The sequence below is a fragment of the Nicotiana tabacum genome, chromosome 6 (genome assembly GCF_000715075.1).
Source record: "Nicotiana tabacum cultivar K326 chromosome 6, ASM71507v2, whole genome shotgun sequence".
In the NCBI taxonomy this organism is placed as follows: Eukaryota; Viridiplantae; Streptophyta; class Magnoliopsida; order Solanales; family Solanaceae; genus Nicotiana; species Nicotiana tabacum.
The window spans coordinates 206,656,295-206,676,765 of NC_134085.1; positions in this window are offsets into that span (position 1 = coordinate 206,656,295).

Below are 20,471 nucleotides of genomic sequence, written 5' to 3' on the forward strand. Positions count from 1 at the left end.
AAACAGTGCGGTCCGCGCTGGAAGGGTTCAGAGAAGCCCCAATTTTTCTCCCACTCGGCGCGACCGCAACACATTTTTGTGCGGTCCGCGCCAGGTCCTCAGAAAGGTATACAAGTTCGGAAAATCTCAGTCATTTTTCACTTTTCAAAAACCTAAAACCTAAGAGGCGTTTTTCCAAACAACTTTTCTTCTCCAAAACGATTGGTAAGTGATTTCTAACTTAATTTCTTTATTCCATAACATCTTTTAACATAATTTCAACTTCAAATCAAAGATTTTCAGGGGTGAAATTGGGTGTTTTGGGTAGAACCTAGGTTTTGTACAAATTGAGAAGTTGGACCTTAATTTGGGGTCCGATTTCAAAACAAATCATATATTTGGATTCGTGGGGGAATGGGTAACCGGGTTTTGGTCCGAACCTCGAGTTTCGACCACGTGGGTCCGGGGGTATTTTGACCATTTTGGGAAAAACCTTGTAAAATTTATTTTCATGCATGGGGAGTGATTCATTTAGTAATTATTAATGTGATTAAGTAACTTATGACTAGATTTGAGCGGATTGGTGGTGGAATTAAGAGGTAAAGCTATACTAGAAGCGGGAGTTGAGTTTGGAGCATTCGAGGTAAGTATTTGTTCTAACTTTGGCTTGAGGGATTAGGATTTGGATGTTATTTGCTACGTGTTAACTGTGGAGTACGGTGTATAGGCATGGTGACGGTTATCTATGCACCGGAGTCTAGAATGACCGTGAGTCGTAGTTGCTTTTAAATTTGAAAGACATGAAACAGTTGAGCTAATTACTTGCTAAAATAATTATGAGGTGATAGTTGAGAAACAGATGAGTTGAAGAAGGAAGTGTGGTATTTTTCCCTTGCCGGGACTTATTGTTGAGTTGTTCTTCCTTGCCGGGATGTTTAATCTTGTTGTATATTCCCTTCCCCGATTGGTTGTGACTGGTGATTGGGTGAGGAAGAGCGATTATGCACGAAGGGTCTTTCCGTGCCATGTTTTGATAATTATACACGAAGGGTCTTTCCGTGCCATGTCTCTAATTATTTGAGCACGAAGGGTCATTCCATGCCTGGATGTGAGAGTTATGTGAGGAAAAGCACGAAGGGTGATGCCGTGCACTATATTTGACAGTTTTGGTGAGAATTAAGAGTAAAACACGAAGGCTGGTGTCGTACAGTTGTTGATTCACTTGCTCTCTTTCATAGATGTTAATTATTCAGTTTCCATCTCTCTGTTCGTTGGTCTTATATCTAAATTGTTACACCCCACAGCATGTCCCCTCCCTATTATCTGTTTAAATTCTGTATATCTTTCCGTGGTTGCACATATATCTGTACAGGTTAATTGTGGTAGGTCCGGTCTAACCTCGTCACTACCTCGCCGGGGTTAGGCCAGGCACTTACCAACACATGGGGTCGGTTGTGCTGATGCTACACTTCTGTGCCCTTTTAGTGCACAGATTCGGGAGTAGCTTACGGACCGCAGTAGCAGTAGATTGGGAGCGTGCCTTCGGTCCAGAGACTCCTAGGTAGTTTGCTGGCGTGCGTGGGCCCTAAGTCTCATCTATTTCATTTATGTTTGTTTTCATTGTATCGAAGCAGACTCCTTATGTATTTTTTTCAAACTCTTATTTGTAGTATCTTATAGTAGTCTGTGAGTATTGTGACACTAAATCTTGGGTGGAGGATGATGTTAATTTTTCCGCATTTTCGTTCATTTAATATTAAATTAAGACTTCCGCTTGAATTTATTGTTTTTATTATTATCTTGTTGTAAATTAGTTGAAAAGGTATGTTAAGGTTGGCTTGCCTAGCTCCGATAGTAGGCGCCATCACGACTCCCGATGGTGGGGAATTCGGGTCGTGACAAGTTGGTATCAGAGCCCTAGGTTACTTAGGTCTCACAACTCACGGACAAGCTCAGTAGAGTCTGAGGGATCGATACGGAGACGTCTGTATTTATCCCGCAGAGGCTACCGAGTTAGGAAAACTTCACCTTGTTCATTCTTGTCGTGCGATTCTGTTTCTCAAGTACTGATTGTCTTTCCACTCTGTTCTTTCGCAGATGGCGAGGACACGTGCTTCCTCTTCTACCGCGCAACAGCCTGAGCCCCCAGTAGTAGCCCCTATTAGGGGCAGAGGGCGAGGCCGTACCAGAGGCTGAGGCCGGGGCAGAGCTCAGCCCCGAGCGGCAGTCCTAGAGGTGGAGCCTCATATTGACTACGGCGAAGGGGTTCTAGCTCCAGCAGCTCCGGTGGGCCCAGCTCAGGTCCCAGGGGGTTTCATAGCCACTCCAGTGCTTCAGGATGCTTTGGTCAGACTGGTAGGCCTTATGGAGGACATTTCTAGGGCGGGTTTGCTTCCCGTAGCTCCAACCACATCTCAGGCTGGGGGAGGGGTTTAGACTCCCGATACTCGTACTCCAGAGCCGGTAGCTCCTCAGGCTCAGGTTCCAGCAGTTCAGCCAACCGTGGTAGTTCATCCAGCTGTGGCAGCCCAACCAGGTATTGCGGCTCAGTCCAGTGATGGTGCAGCTATGTCCGCGGATGCTTTGTGGAGGCTTGATCATTTCACCAAGATCTTCACTACTACATATAGTGGAACTCCCTTAGAGGATGCTGAGGATTTCATATTCAGTTGTCATGAGGTTCTACGGACTATGGGCATTGTAGACACCAATGGGGTCAATTTCGCCACTTTTCTCCTGGCAGGATCCGCCAAGACTTGGTGGAGGGATTTCTGTTTAGCCAGGCCAGCAGGGTCGCCATCATTGACCTGGGATCAGTTTTCAGAGTTATTTCTGGGGAAGTTTCTTCCAGTTACTCAGCGAGATGCTCTTCGCAAGCAGTTTGAGCGTCTCCAGCAGGGTCCTATGACGGTTACCCAGTATGAGACCCGGTTCATTGATCTCGCTCGTCATGCTATTGTGATACTCCCCACCGAGAGAGAGAGAGAGGGTGCGGAGGTTTGTTGATAGGTTGGCCTAGCCGATCCGTGTTCAGATGGTCATTAGTGCCGGTGGTGAGATTTCATTTCAGGAGGCGGCAGATGGTGCCCGCCGGATAGAGATGGCACTTGCTCAAGGAGGTGGTCATGGGTCTAATAAGAGGCCCGTTATTCTAGTAGATTTAGTGGTACCTCGTCTGGATGTAGGGATTCATATGACAGAGGCCACTCTCAAAGGCCCTTCCAGTCGGCACTTCAGGTTTCTCATGGTACTCCAGGCGGTGGTGGTCCTCAGCAGTATTATTCGGGTCAGCATACCTTCAGCGCACCACCAGCCCCCATCAGTGCACCGCCACTTCAGAGCTTCAGGGGAGGACATACAGGTCGACAGGGCCAGCAGTCCTAGCAGCCGAGGGCATGTTATGGTTGTGGTGACCCGAGTCACATTGTCAGGTTTTGCCCCCGAGCCTCGAGTAGTTCTCAGCAGCAGGGTCCCCGCACTAAGATTCAGGCAGTAGGTGATCCACAGGCCGCCCATCCAGCTAAAGGCGGGGGTAGGGATCATAGGGGTGGAGGGAGAGACCGTAGAGGTGGAGCTCGGACCGCCAGAGGCAGGGGTTAGCCAGCAGTCGATCGCCCCAGAGATGCAGTTCAGGGAGGTGGGGGTCAGCGCCGTTGTTATGCTTTGTCGGCCAGGGCAGAGGCCGAGTCATCAGATGCCGTGATTACAGGTATTATTCTGGTCTGTGGTAGGGGTGCTTCTGTGTTATTTGACCTGAGATCTACGTATTCTTATGTGTCGTCCTATTTTGCACCCTATTTGATCATGCCTAGTGAGGCTTTGGGTATTTATGTATATGTGTCCATACCGGTTGGTGAATCTATAGTGGTCGACCAAGTGCATCATTCATGTGTGGTGGTATTTGACGGTCTTGAGACCCGTGTCGACTTATTGCTGTTAGATATGGTGGACTTTGACGCTATATTGGGGATGGACTGGTTGTCCCCGTATCATGCCATTCTGGATTGTCACGCCAAGACCGTGACCTTGGCCTTGCCAGATTTGCCCCGACTTGAGTGGAGAGGGACCCCAGGCCATGCCACCCGCAGTGTTATTTCATATGTCAAGGCTCGACGTATGGTCGAGAAGCGGTGTCTAGCATATCTAGCGTATGTTCGTGACTCTAGCGCAGAGGCTCCATCAATTGACTATGTTCCTATTGTTCGGAAGTTCCCCGAGGTTTTCCCTTCAGACCTACCAGGTATGCCACCCGACAGGGATATTGATTTCTATATTGATCTGACTTCGGGCACTCAGCCTTTTTCCATTCTGCCATATCACATGGCCCCGCTAGAGTTGAAAGAGTTGAAAGAGCAGCTTCAGGACTTGCTTGATAAGGGTTTCATTAGACCCAGTGTATCACCTTGGGCTGCACCAGTGTTGTTCGTGAAGAAAAAGGATGGGTCGATGAGGATGTGCATTGATTACCGTCAGTTGAACAAGGTGATGATAAAGAACAAGTATCCACTGCCGCGGATTGACGATTTGTTCGACTAGCTTCAGGGTGCGAGGGTGTTTTCAAAGATAGATTTGAGATTTGGCTACCACCAGTTGAGGATTAGGGCGCCTGATGTCCCTAAGACAACATTTCACACTCGGTATGGGCACTATGAGTTTTTGGTCATGTCATTCAGATTGACTAATGCCCTAGCAGGGTTCATAGAGTTGATGAACCGAGTGTTCAGACGTTATTTGGACTTGTTCGTGATAGTCTTCATTGACGATATTCTTATATACTCCCTCAGTCAGGAGGAGCATGAGCAGCACCTCGGAGTGGTTCTTCAGACCCTGATGGATAGTTAGTTGTATGTTAAGTTCTCAAAGTGCGAGTTCTGGTTGAGTTCGGTCGCATTCCTGGGTCATGTCGTATCAGCAGCAGGTATTCAGGTAGACCCAAAGAAGATAGAGGCAGTCAAGAACTGGCCTCGACCAGCTTCAGCTATGTAGATTCGGAGTTTCCTGGGGTTAGCAGGTTACTACCATCGGTTCATGGAGGGGTTTTCATCCATTGCAGCCCCTATGACCAGATTGACCCAGAAGGGTGCCCAGTTTAGGTGGTCAGATGAGTGTAAGGCGAGCTTTCAGAGGCTCAAGGCAGCTCTGACCACGACACCGGTGTTGGTTTTGCCCATATGTTCAGGGCCCTATACAGTCTATTGTGATGCATCTCGCATTGGACTTGGTGCAGTGTTGATGCAGGATGGCAAGGTCATTGCCTATGCCTCGAGGCAGTTGAAGGTTCATGAGAAGAATTATCCAGTGCATGATTTGGAGTTGGCAGCCATTGTTCACGCATTGAAGATTTGGAGGCACTATCTGTATGGTGTGGCGTGTGAGGTGTTCACGGATCATAAGAGTCTTCAGTATCTGTTCAAGCAGAAAGAGTTGAATTTGAGGCAGAGGAGGTGGTTAGATTTGCTAAAAGATTATGACATCACTATCTTATATCACCCGGGAAAGGCCAATGTGGTGGCCGATGCCTTGAGTAGGAAGTCAGCCAGTATGGGCAGTCTTGCTTATATTTCGGTCGGTGAGAGACCGCTTGCTTTGGACGTTCAGGCTTTGACCAATCAGTTTGTGAGGTTGGACATTTCTGAGCCTAGTCGAGTATTAGCTTGAACAGTCACTCGTTATTCGTTATTGGAGCGTATCCGTGATCGGCAATTCGATGATCCCAATTTGTGTGTCTTGAGAGATATTGTGCAGCGTGGAGGTGCCAAGAAAGTAACCTTAGATGATGATGGCGTATTAAGATTGCAGGGGCGAGTTTGTGTGCCCAATATTGATGGGATTCAAGAGTTGATCTTAGCAGAGGCCCACAGTTCTCGGTATTCTATTCACTCGGGCGCCGCGAAGATGTATCAGGATCTGAGGTAGCACTATTGGTGGTGTAAGATGAAGAAAGACATCGTTGTGCATCTGGCTCGGTGTTTGAATTGTCAATAGGTTAAGTATGAGCATCAAAGACCTGGTGGTCTATTTCAGAGGATTGCACTTCCCGAGTGGAAGTGGGAGAGGATTACGATGGATTTCGTTACTGGATTTCCGATGACTCGGAAAACGTTTGATGCAGTTTGGGTCATTGTTGATAGGCTGACCAAGTCAGCGCATTTTGTTCCTATTGTAGCCACCTATTCGTCCGAAAGGTTAGCCGAGATTTATATCAAGGACATTGTTCGCCTTCATGGGTGCCGCTATCTATCATCTCGGATCGGGGTACGCAGTTTAGCTCGCATTTCTGGAGAGCGGTTCAGCGAGAGTTGGGCACCCAGGTTGAGTTGAGTACAACATTTCATCCCCAGATAGACGGTCAGTCCGAGAGGACTATTCAGATCCTTGAGGACATGCTCCGAGCTTGTGTCATTGATTTTGGAGGCTCGTGGGACCAGTTTTTGCCTTTAGCAGAGGTTACCTACAACAACAGCTACCAGTCCAGCATTCAGATGGCTCCGTATGAGGCTTTGTATGGTAGGTGATGTCGGTCTCCGGTTGGGTGGTTTGAGCCGGGAGATGCTCGATTATTGGGTACAGATCTAGTTCAGGAGGCCTTGGACAAAGTCAGGATTATTCAGGATAGACTTCGTACAGCTCAGTCCAGACAAAAGAGTTATGCAGACCACAAGGTCAGAGATGTTGCATTCATGGTTGGGGAGCGGGTATTGCTCTGTGTGTCGTCTATGAAGGGCGTGATGAGATTTGGGAAGAAGGGCAATCTTAGCCCTAGGTTCATTGGCCCATTTGAGATTCTTGAGCGTGTGGGAGAGGTGGCATATAGACTTGCTTTGCCGCCTAGCTTATCACCTGTGCATCCAGTTTTTCACGTATCTATGCTTCGGAGGTATCACGGCGACCCATCCCACGTGTTAGATTTTAGCACTGTACAATTGGACAAGGGTCTGTCATATGAGGAGGAGCCGGTGGCTATTCTAGACAAGCAGGTTCGACAGTTGAGGTCGAAGAGTTTTCCTTCGGTGCGTGTTCAGTGGAGAGGTCAGTCTCCTGAGGCATCAACCTAGGAGTCCGAGTCCGATATGCGAAGTCGCTATCCTCATTTATTTCCCGACTCAGGTACTTCTTTCTTTTGTTCGTTCGAGGACGAACGGTTGTTTTAGAGGTGGAGAATGTGACGACCCGAAGGGTCATCACCGTAGTTCTTCCTTGTTCCGCGCTTTCGAGGCCTTGAAACCCTCTCTTTTAGTTGCCTCGATTGGCGTGCATAGTTCGGGCGCGTAACCAGAAAGTTTTTATGTTAGAATATGTGAATTATGTGAAAACTTTGATGAATTTCGATATTAATATGCATAACATTGACTTCGGTCAACATTTTGGGTAAACGGACCCGGACCTGTGATTCGACGATCCCGGAGGGGTCCATAGAAAATATGGGACTTGGGCGTGTGCCCGGAATTAAATTCCGAGGTCCCAAGCCCGAGAAATGAATTTTTGAAAGAAATTGTTTTTCTGAAATTTGATATGAAAATTTGAAATGAAAAGGGGTTAGAAAATATAGGTATCGGGCTCGTATTGTGGTTCCGACACCCGGTACAAGTCTTAAATATGTGTTAAGCACTATCTGTAAAGTTTGGCTAAAAACGGACGTCATATGACGTGTTTCGGACTTAAAATGGGGAATTTGAGTTTTTATGAAAGTTGAAAGAAAATCATGTGTGTGAGGCTTGATCCTATGTATATGATGTTATTTTGGCGATTTGATCGCACGAGTAAGTCCGTAAGATGTTTTTAAGGTTGTGTGCATGTTTGGTTTGGAGCCCCGAGGGCTCGGGTGGGTTTTGAATGGGGCACGGGGGGTCTTGGACTTAAGAAAATGCAGGTTCAGGTGTTGCAGACACCAGCGCGGCCGCAGTCATTTCCGCGCAGTCCGCGCTGGAGCCGCGCGGCCGCGATGCCTTTCTGTGCGGTCCGCATGGCTGAGTCTGAGGGCTAGGGTTTCAGGTTAACCAGCATGGCCGCACACCAAAACAGTGCAGTCCGCGCTGGAAGGTTTCAGAGAAGCCCCAATTTTTCTACCACTCGGCGCGGCCGCAACACATTTTTGTGCGGTCCGCGCCAAGTCCTCACAAAGGTATACAAGTTCGGAAAATCTCAGTCATTTTTCACTTTTCAAAAACCTAAAACCTAAGAGGCGATTTTCCAAACAACTTTTCTTCTCCAAAACGATTGGTAAGTGATTTCTAACTTAATTTCTTTATTCCATAACATCTTTTAACATAATTTCAACTTCAAATCAAAGATTTTCAGGGGTGAAATTGGGTGTTTTGGGTAGAACCTAGGTTTTGTACAAATTGAGAAGTTGGACCTCAATTTGGGGTCCGATTTCAAAACAAACCATATATTTGGATTCATGGGGGAATGAGTAACCGGGTTTTGGTCCGAACCTCGAGTTTCGACCACGTGGGTTCGGGGGTATTTTGACCATTTTGGGAAAAACCTTGTAAAATTTATTTTCATGCATGGGGAGTGATTCATTTAGTAATTATTAATGTGATTAAGTAACTTATGACTAGATCTGAGCGGATTGGTGGTGGAATTAAGAGGTAAAGCTATACTATAAGCGTAAGTTGAGTTTGGAGCATTCGAGGTAAGTGTTTGTTCTAAGTTTGGCTTGAGGGATTAGGATTTGGATGTTATTTTCTACGTGTTAACTGTGGAGTACGGTGTATAGGCATGGTGACGGTTATCTATGCACCGGAGTCTAGCATGACCGTGAGTCGTAGTTGCTTTTAAATTCGAAAGATGTGAAACAGTTGAGCTAATTACTTGCTAAAATAATTATGAGGTGATAGTTGAGAAACAGATGAGTTGAAGAAGGAAGTGTGGTAATTTTCCCTTGCCGGGACTTATTGTTGAGTTGTTCTCCCTTGCCGGGATGTTTAATCTTATTGTATATTCCCTTCCCCGATTGGTTGTGACTGATGATTGGGTGAGGAAGAGCGATTATGCACGAAGGGTCTTTCCGTGCCATGTTTTGATAATTATGCACGAAGGGTCTTTCCGTGTCATGTCTCTAATTATTTGAGCACGAATGGTCATTTCGTGCCTGGATGTGAGAGTTATGTGAGGAAAAGCACGAAGGGTGATGCCGTGCACTATATTTGACAGTTTTGGTGAGAATTAAGAGTAAAGCACGAAGGTTGGTGTCGTGCAGTTGTTGATTCACTTGCTCTCTTTCATAGATGTTAATTATTCAGTTTCCATCTCTCTGTTCGTTGGTCTTATATCTAAATTGTTACACCCCACAGCATGTCCCCTCCCTATTATCTATTTAAATTCTGTATATCTTTCCATGGTTGCACATATATCTATACAGGTTAATTGTGGTAGGTCCGGTCTAGCCTCGTCATTACCTCGCCGGGGTTAGGCCAGGCACTTACCAGCACATGGGGTCGGTTGTGCTGATGCTACACTTCTGTGCCCTTTTTGTGCACAGATTCGGGAGTAGCTTACGGACCGCAGTAGCAGTAGATTGGGAGCGTGCCTTCGGTCCAGAGACTCCTAGGTAGTTCGCTGGCGTGCATGGGCCCTGAGTCTCATCTATTTCATTTATGTTTGTTTTCATTGTATCGAAGTAGACTCCTTATGTATTTTCTTTCAAACTCTTATTTGTAGTATCTTATAGTAGTCTGTGAGTATTGTGACACTAAATCTTGGGTAGAGGATGATGTTGATTTTTCCGCATTTTCGTTCATTTAATATTAAATTAAGACTTCCGCTTGAATTTATTGTTTTTATTATTATCTTGTTGAAAATTAGTTGAAAAGGTATGTTAAGGTTGGCTTGCCTAGCTCCGACAGTAGGCGTCATCACGACTCCCGATGGTGGGGAATTCGTGTCGTGACAGTTGATAGGGCGATGATTCCTAAATTCGGTGGCTGTTTCCAGCTCTCTTTCCCCTTCTATGTCGCGCCTTTGCCCTGCGTGGGTTGGGCTTTTTCTTAGCGCTCTTTTCGGTGGGTAATCGTGTTTTTTGTCTTTGATCTGGAAGAGACTAGGAAATTTCACTAAGAAATCCCCACAGGCGGCGCCAAATTGTTTGACTCAAAAGATTCTGGAACCTTTTTGAACAAATCAATTAAAGAAAGTGAAGGGGTAAATCTTAGTTAAACATAATAAATTCCAGATCAATAAGCTAATTGAACGAATAGTACATAAGATTAAATAGAGGTAACCAATATTATTAAAACTTTCATTGTGACTCCCATTAATCAATGGGGGAGGTGGTTTTACATATTTTTTTGGAGATTGCTTCATTCTTCCTTTTTATTGTGAAGGTTGCAGAGGAGAGAAATAAGGAGAAAGGGAGAAGCCCTGACCTCCCCCCCCCTCCCCAACCGAAGGTTTTCCCTTCTTATATATAGACATGGGACCTTTGCTATTTACTTGGTCCGACTCTCTTGCATTATCTGTCTTGGTCGTCCCCTGGACGTTGCTCCTTCTGACTCGACGGATGTCGTGAGTGCGGGATGTAGAATGGATCATGTCGTCTTTCGATACCCTATCTCTTGGACGGGATGTTGGTCAGGTTGACCGCAGTGGTCAGATTTTGACCAATATAGAAAAGAACATTCAATCATCATTAAGAGAGATGATTAAACTTTAAAAAAGTCTCTACGTGGACAATCAATGTGTTACAGTATACTAACTTTTGGACACGTGCATTGCGCATTTATCCCATATCAATTAGTACAATTTTTTTAAAAATAACACAAATATTAAACCATGTTAACTACTAGCTTTAGACCCCAAAAATTTGAGGCTTCAATTTTATATATATATATATATTAATTGATGTAACAATTTATTCTCATATTAAACTTTAATAAAATTCTTACTCTCACTTTATTTTTATATCTTAATTCCTCGGTTTCTAGTCTAACTTGTCCGTCACACTACTAAATTCTTGCTCTTTATTCGTTTAATCGCTTAAGTAAATCTAATAATTCAACTTACTCTCATATAATTTTCTTTACATAAACTAAATATTTCGCGAGCCACCACAAGACATCGTAGTTGGAATTAAGGCGGTCCAGGATGCAAGTGATACACTGGACAAAGTTTGCAACGTCCAACTCATTCAATTTTGTATTTTATAAAATCAAGTTCTCATCCCTTTTTATTTTTTCAATTTCTCGTATTCATCTATCTATTCGATCAAACGACAAGGTTCATTGAATTATGATTTGCCCATTCTTTTTCATTCTTTCTTATATTTTTCTCTAAAGTCTCACTTGAAGTAAAAATAAGCATGAATTTTACTAAATATATTTAAAACATGTTATTAAGGGTTTGACTTTAGACTGTGTATGAGTCCAAATTTGACCGACCACGACCAACGACGAGTACGACAAACGACAGGGTCTCTTTGAGTCGGCGTCCCGAGGGAGACGACCTTAAGGCAAAGAAGAAACTGTACGACCCTTGTAATAGTGTAAACCCATTAGGGGACATTAGGAATATTTCGTCAAATATTCCTTGTATTTTGTCTTTTACAATTTAGAAGAGTTTCTCTCTTAGTATAAAAGGGGAACAATAACCTTGTAACATTGGGGGAGGGGATTATTATTCTTGAATGAAAAGAAACTTAACGATCATCTTCTCTTTATCTGTTATTCTTTCTAGAGATCATTATATTCAGCTAAGATTTACCCCTTCATCTTTGATTGATTTGTTCAAAAAGGTTTTAATATCTTTTGAGTCAAATAATTTGGTGCCGTTTGTGGGGATTTCTATAACTGAAATCATAGTTTTCATCTAGACTCTTGAAGGAAATAATCACCTTTCTCCAGCTCCATAAGGGCCAACGATGGCAGGAAAGGGAGAAGCAAGGCTAAAAGCAATAGAGGCCGTCACAAATAACCTCCTAAATTCCCTCAACGAGGCTAGTGGAGAAGACAATGAAAATGCAACACCAAATGTTACATCTCAGGGTGAGATTTCACCTCCTCCGCACGGGGATCTAACGACTTTACGTGAGAGAGGAACCTCAACATCCTCAGTAGGAGAAGCGCCACCAACAGTCAAAAGGCTACTAGAAGAATGGTTAACGAGTGCCTTGAACAACATGCTCGAGAAACCCATTCAGGGAGGTGTCAAAATGCGCCACCCACAAAAATTGCAGCTGCTGCCGATGAGCCGAGCACTACACGAATATGTAACCCCCGCACTGTTATTGATGCAGGTGATGATGCACTTATGGCCATCTTAAAGAAAATGGAAGAGATGGAAAATGAGAAATAAACACTCCACGACCAGATGAAGGAACATCAGGAAAGGGTCGATAAAATACCAGGCGCTCTGAAGCTATTACCAAAACACGAAGTGGGCCGGTTCATCGAGCAACCGTATAGTGAAGGGGCAGCTCCCCATTCCATTCCAAATACCTTCAAAATGCCGCCATATTTGAAAATATATGATGGCCACGGACCCGAAAGATCACCTAATCTATTACGTTATCGCAGTAAAGGGTAACGATTTATCAAAAGAACAGGTGACGTCTGTACTGCTGAAAAAGTTCGGCAAAACTCTGACAGGGGGAGCGCTGATATGGTATTCCTAACTACTAGCATGATCGATATCCACGTTCGAAGAAATGGCAGACAAGTTCGTCACCGCGCACGCGGGAGCAAAAAAGGTAGAAGCTGGGGTCAATGATATCTTCGCCGTCAGGCAAACGACGGGCGAGGGACTTTAGGAATTCCTAGCCTGATTCAACAGAGTAAGGATGAGCCTACCAAACATGTCAGAAGGGATGGCAGTAGCACCCTTTCAAAATGGGCTAAACAGAAACGGGTCAAAAGCAACCAAAAAGCTACTCAGTAGACTCATGAAGTACCCCTACCACGTGGGAGGAGATCCACAATGCTTATTGCGTCGGAGTGAGGGCAGACGAGGATGACCTGAATGGTTCGCTTCAGCGATTAGAATCAGTCCATACCGAGACAAGAAGAGATCGCCGCCATGACGGGCGAAGGTGATAACTAGAAATTATGACGCATTTTACACTCCTTCATGCTCAAGTTTTGATTAGAAATGTGTACAAAATAGTCCCAAAGGCTCACAAGTTTGCTTGATTGTAGGTTTGATCAACAAGGCGACAAGATATCAAAAATCAGCCCAAAAAGGAGTGAAACTTGCACAAGTACCAAGACAAGACAAAGCTCAGTCAAATAGGGCCAGTGCGTCCGCACACCCTTCTGTACGGTCCGTACAAGTGAAGTTCAGAGAGTGTGCATCTCAGTCCAAAAAGCAATGCGGGCGCAAAGGATTTAGTGTGGCCTGCATTGGATTCACTACAGCCGCACTCGATTTAGTACGATCCGCAGAGCCAAGGTTCAGAGAGTTTCCAGTTTGAAGATTGAAGCCCAATGCGGTCCGCGCTCCATTTCATGCGGACCGCACTTGAAGCCACTACGACCGCACTCGATTTAGTGCGGTCCGCATTGCCCATGTTCAGAGAGCTGGATATTTAAGTCAAGAGCCTTAGTGCGGCCGCACTTGATTTTGTGCAGTCCGTATTAGCCCCGCAGGGGTATTTTTGTTCAGAATTTCAGCTTAGTATAAATAGCTTCTTTTCCCATTTTTAGGTCATCAGATAGTTTTGTATACTAGTTGCGCTCGTGACTTCGAATATTTTAGCTATTTTGAGTAATTTTAGCTTCATTTCAACATTGAATCTTCAAGTTTAATTTAGCAATTAATTAATATGAGTTTTTCTTCATCTATTTCTTTGTTTTCTTCTCTAATTATGAGTAGCTAGACCCATAAGCTAGGGTTGTGGCTCAACCCTAGTGTGGGTAATTGATGGGTCTTGTGTTTTAATGTTTGATTGTCTATGGATATTTGATAATTGGACTAGTTTCATGTTTAATTTCTGAATTAGTTGTTGCAAACACTAGTTTGTATTTAGTTGACTTTGGCTCTTCTTGAGAAAGAGAGCCTAAGTCTCTGAAATTGGTCCAACAAGGAATTCGGGCATACTCAAGAGATTGATAGCCCCATTTAAAGGGTTAAACCTAGAGATAGTAATACCCGACTGAACCTTGATTGCTTGTGAAAATTTGCATACCTAATTGGTCTTGAGAAAGTCAATTCAGGCAAAATCACTCGAACTACCAAGAGGTATAAAGTGAGTAGAATCGTGCAATGGTTATATCATACTCCCCAAATGTGACAATCTAGCTTTAGACTCAAGAATCCGTCAATTGACCACCTAGGCAAAAGTCACTACCCTAGTGCCTTTTTAATTATTTGAACAACTCACAATAGCTTAACCTTAGCTTATTTTAGTTTAATTGAGCATTGTAGTTTTATAAAATTAGAATCATAATCAAAACCATAAATGTGTAGAAGTGCAATTTGGAGCAAATACACAACTCCACTTTAGATAGACACCCGACTCCAATATCTAGCTCCCTGTGGAAATTGATCCCGACCTTAATCGGGTAAAAGCTGCTTCAACCTCTCTCGCTACTCAATAGTAGTGCAGGGTTGTCCTCGATCACCTTTTTGGCGTCGTTGTCAGGGAGCTAATGGTTTTGGCTATCTATCTAAATAGTTTTGTGTACTGTTCTTCTTTCCTTATGTGTTACTAATTTATTTGTGTCACAACTTCAGGTACAAAATGGAAGCAAACTTAAACAATGCACCTCTTGGAGATCTTATGCCAAGGGAGGAAGTAGATGATAATGTTGAAGATGAGGTCCCTATTGTGCCTCAAGGACAAAGGAGAGGCATCCGGGCCAATAATAATATTCTAAACCCTCCCCCGCCACCTCCAAGAGTGGCTCCGAGAGTGCTTCCAAACCAAGGCTATGCAAGTGCAATTGTCCCACCCCGGATTCGGGCGGGCAATTTACAAATAACCAATGTAAAGCTGACTTTGCTAGAGCAGCGTGGGTATTTCACTAGCGTTGAGAATCAAAATACTTACAAATATCTTAAGGGGTTCGTGGATACCTGTTGGGGGAGCAAGCAAACTAATGTGTCCGAAGATGCATTGCGGTTGTGACTCTTCCCATTTTCACTTAGAGGGAAAGCACTTGATTGACTTGAGTGACTTCCCACCCATTACATCACTACTTGGGATGAATTGGCGGACAAGTTCATTGCAAATTTTTTCTCACTGGGGCTTATGGCAGCATTGAGAGATGAGATCTTGGCTTTCAAATAGGAGACAACCGAACCTTTGCATGGGATTTGGGAGCGTTATAGAACAATGGTGAAGGAATGCTCCAACAATGATATGACTGAGGCGATGATCCAATAGACTTTATACCAGGGTATTAATACCACAAACCAATGCATAGTGAACCAACTTGCTGGGGGCAACTTCATGAAGCTGTCTTATGATGAGGCTTGTGACATTCTTGACGAGATGGCTGACACTTCTTCTGCTTGGCAAAGTAGAGCCAATGTGCCCCAGGGTGACCCCACAGTTACTCATTTGCACAAGGAGTTACATGATCATGGGCCGGCTATAGCTGAGTTGACAACTACAATGAACCAACTAGCAAAGGCACAGTTGCAACAAGTTCAAAATCCTCACCAAGTGAATGCTATGGAGGGTGTCAACATGCTTGTCAACAAAAGAAGACAAAGAGGGAAACAAAAACCAAGGGAATTCGGAGCAATTTGATAATGATTATGGTGGATTCCAAAATGATGGTTATGATGAACAAAATGAAAAAGGTGCAATATGTGAATAATTATCAAGGCCAAATGGGCAATTTTTTTAATCAACAACAATGGAGACCCCAAGGAAATTGGGGCAATCAATAACAACAAGGCAATGGTAATTGAGGGAACAACAACCAAAACAACAACTAGGTTAATAAGAACAATAATCAAAACAATCAAGGAAATTGGAATGGTAACAACTATAATTGGGGTGGTAACAACAATCAAGGTGAATGGTATAATGGAAACCAAGGAAATCGGGGGCAAGGCTTTCAAAGGCCCCCAATGTACCAACAACTGAACAATCCACCCACATTTCCATCCCAAGGTCCTAGTTCTTCTAGCAACGATATGGGTAGAATTGAAATGATGTTCGAACAAATGATGAAAAAGAATGCAGATTCTGATGCGCAATTGGCTTCCCACAATACCTCAATCAGAAACTTGGAGGTGCAGTTAGGCCAAATCTCATAGTCTTTGAATACTCGCCCTAAGGGTGCTCTACCAAGTGATATGGTAGTGAACCCGAAAGGTGGGAACAATCATGTTATGACGGTAGCTACAAGGAGTGGATGAGGCAGTGATGTGAATGCCTCCAAACAAAAGCAAATTTTGAGTGATGATATTGAGTTGCAAGAAGATGAAGGTCCTTTGGTGGTTGAAAATGTGATTGATGAGAATGTGAATGAACAAGTGAGGATTGATATTCAAGATACCGAGGTGGAAACTCAAAATTATGTGAACCCGTCTAGGAAACACATAATAGACATGCCGAAGCCGGTTGTGCCTAAAGCCAAGGCTCCTTTGCCACTGCCACCTCCACCTTATCCTCAAAGGCTTGCGAAGCAGAAAAATGAAAACCAATTTAAAAAGTTCATTGACATAATGAAGAGCTTATCCATTAATGTACCTTTGGTGGAGGCTCTTGAACAAATACCGGGCTATGCTAAATTTATGAAGGACTTGGTGACAAAGAAGCGGTCTATGTATTGTGAAACTATAAAGATGACTCACCAAGTTAGTGCAATAGTGCATTCAATTGCCCCGAAGCTTGAAGATCCCGGTGCTTTCACCATTCCTTGCACTATTGGGAGTGCGGATTTTGCTAAAACTCTATGTGATTTGGGGACTAGTATCAGTTTGATGCCCTACTCAGTTTTCAAGACTTTAGGCATTGGGCAACCGAGGCCGACTTCCATGAGATTGTAAATGGCGGATAGAACGATGAAAAGACTATTGGGTATTATTGATGATGTGCTCGTTCTGGTGGAAAAATTTATCTTGCTAGCCGACTTTGTGATCTTGGATTGTGAGATTTATTATGAAGTTCCTATCATATTGGGGAAACCTTTTCTTGCTACAGAAAAGGCCTTAGTTGATATGGAAGCAGGGGAACTCACCTTCCGGGTGGGTAATGAAAAAGTGGTCTTACATGTGTGCAAGTCAATGAAGAAGCACAATAGCACCGAGGTGTGTTCTTTTGTGGACCTTGTCACATCAGTGATAGTTGATGACACAAGTACAATGATTAATGTGGAGGACCCATTGGAGGCCGAATTGTTGAATATTGATGTCAATGATGATGATGTCCGAGTGGAGTGTATGAATGTTTTACATGGAATGGGCTCTTACTCTTATGAGCCTAGGAAACTCTTTCTGGATCTCGAGAATAGGAAGACTCTACCAACAAAACCTTCAATTGAGGAGCCTCCAGTGTTGAAGTTGAAACCACTGCCACCACACCTCAGGTATGAGTTCTTAGGCCCTAGTTCTACTTTGCTAGTTATTCTTTCCTCTTGTCTTACTAACATACAGGTTGATACCACATTGGTGATGCTTCAAAAGCGGAAAAAGGCAATTGGATGGACTCTACCTGATATTTGGGGGATAACCCCCGCATTCTGTATGCACAAGATTATTCTTAAAGATGATGCAAAGCCCTCCTTGGAACATCAAAGTAGGTTAAACAAGGCAATACAAGAAGTTGTGAAAAAGGAGGTGATCAAGTGGTTGGATGCCGGGGTTGTGTACCCCATCTCTGATAGCTCTTGGACTTCACCAGTGCAATGTGTACCGAAGAAGGGTGGCATGACCGCGGTTGCAAATTCACAAAATGAGTTGATTCCTATTAGAACGTCACTAGTTGGAAGGTATGCATGGACTACCGCAAGTTGAATAAAGTGACCCGCAAGGATCACTTTCCTTTGCCTTTCCTTGATCAGATGTTAGACCGACTTGCTGGGCATGCCTTCTACTATTTCTTAGATGGGTATTCTGGGTACAACCAAATCTGAATTGCTCCAGAATATCAGGAGAATACCACATTCACTTGACCATATGACACTTTTGCCTTTTCTAGGATGCCTTTTGGGTTGTGTAATGCATTGGCTACATTTCAGCGGTGTATGATGGTCATTTTCATCGATATGGTGGAAGACATTTTGGAGGTGTTCATGGACAACTTTAGTGTTGTGGGAGATTCATTTGATGAGTTCTTGAAAAATCTTGATAGAGTTTTGGCCCGTTGTGAAGAAACCAATCTTGTTCTCAATTGGGAGAAATGCCACTTTATGGTAGAAGAGGGCATAGTTCTTGGGCATAAAATTTCAAAGCATGGTATTGAGGTAGACAAAGCAAAAATGGATGTGATTTCAAGGCTCTCTCCCCTACATCCGTCAAGGGAGTTCGAAGTTTTCTTAGGCATGCAGGGTTCTACCGAAGATTTATCAAAGACTTTTCGAAGGTAGTAAAATTTTTTGTGCAAGTTGTTGGAAAAATATGCCAAGTTCGTGTTTGATGACAAATGTATGCAAGCCTTTGAACTTCTAAAGCATAAGTTGACCACCACCCCTATCATTACTGTAAGCACGTGATTTTTGCTTCACAGACAATCGCTCCAAAAGAAAATAAAAATAGTGACAAATGACTTCGCTGTACAATTTTTCGAGTTTTACGTGACATGTGTTTGTGGGTCTGTCCATTTTGCATTTAATCATTAATCAAACAAAATACAAAAAATATGTATGCATTTCTAGGTTGTAATTTAACCATTTTAAATTTTTCTTATATAGGTGTGTGAATAATTGTGTTAAGTATTGATTAATGGGTATTTCAAATTCATTTTTTAATTTAGTTGAATTTTTAAAATTAGAAAACAAAGAAAAAGAGTGCAAATTATTTAGAAAACCGGATTGGGCCTATTTATTTCAGGATTTTAAGGCCCAAAAACAGCCCAAACACAGGCTGCCCGGACACGGTCCAAACGGCGTCGCTCTGTCCCGTCTAAGCTGGGCCGTTGATCTCGAGTGAATCGACGGCCAGCATTACACCCCCAGATCCATTTAACATAACCCGACCCAATAACCGGTTCAGCCCAGCCCCTCACTTAAACCAAACGACCCCGTTTAAATATCAAACAACCCCGTCTCATTTCTCACCATCAAATCCAAGCCGTTGAGATCATTTGATCTAACGGCTCAGATCCAATCCCCTACTCCGTATATAAGCTTTCCCTCACACCCCACGCCCCCTATCCGAACCCCACCCTTCACTCGTCTCCTTCCCCAAGCCTTGAAACCCCCAAACCCTAACGCCGCCCTAGTTTCCTTTTCACCAGAACCCGGCGGCATGAATGTCGGTGACCACCCCCTTCACACCCTTGAAGCATCCAACCACCCTGAACACGAATCCACTAGCCATGTACCTCGAATCACCTCCTATCGTCTCGAATCTGGATTTGAAGATTTGAGACAAAACTCGATCTATACCAAACCTCTCCATCTTCATACCAAACACTCCCCGGACCCTCCTCGTGACCAAACCAAACTTGGTTTGGTCCGAATCTACCCACAACTCCTAAAAAACCAGATCTGAAAATCTGAACCTTAGAACACAAGAGCCTGAGGAACCCGACCTGCTTCATAGAGGGTTTGAGGTCTAATAGACCTTAACCAAGGTGTTCTCGGTTTGAGAACACCCTGGTTAGAGTTCGTTTGGCCTCAAATGGTCAAATTTAATTCGGACTGGGGTCGGCCTGCTTTGAACATTTTTTGTAAGTTTTCCTTTTCTGTTTTTGTGTGGATGATTATGTTAGCATGTTCTGTTGTGTTTGTTCGGTGTTTTCTGATACTTTTCTTAATTTCTTCCGTCTTTGTAAAGACCTTTTATTTGGTCAATTGTTTCCTGTGTATGATTTGAATGTATTCTGTGATATACATGTTCAATTAGATTAGTCGTCAAACGAGCTAATTCATATAGGTTCCCAGTGATTGAACAAAGTTGTCTGAAGTCATTCGGGACTCTATACGTGTTGTTTATATGAACGATTGATTGTTATGTGTTACGATTAATATAGTCGAGTCGATATATGTCGTCAATTAGTTTCAGTCATTAATGGTAACAACTTGATTCATGTTGTTTATTTTTGCTGTGATCGTATTTGAATCCCATTAGGAACTGAATTGTATTGCCTATTGATTTTGTTCAAATTGAATTAAAGAACATCTAGGGGAAGGTTATAATGGCAGTTCAGACTTTGATTTTAAATATGATGCCATGTTTATTTGGTTTAGACCGTGGGCAGCCTGTGTATGGTTAGCTTTAAGGAATTAAAATAATGGGACAGTATGTGCTGTCAGATTATATTCCTGCTGCCCATACTTTGGTTAAATAAACAAGAGATTAGGACACTTTAACAACAAAAAGAGAGAGGGGCTGTCAGGGATTTCATGGGAGTTTTGTTATTTAAAATAAGTGAGTGG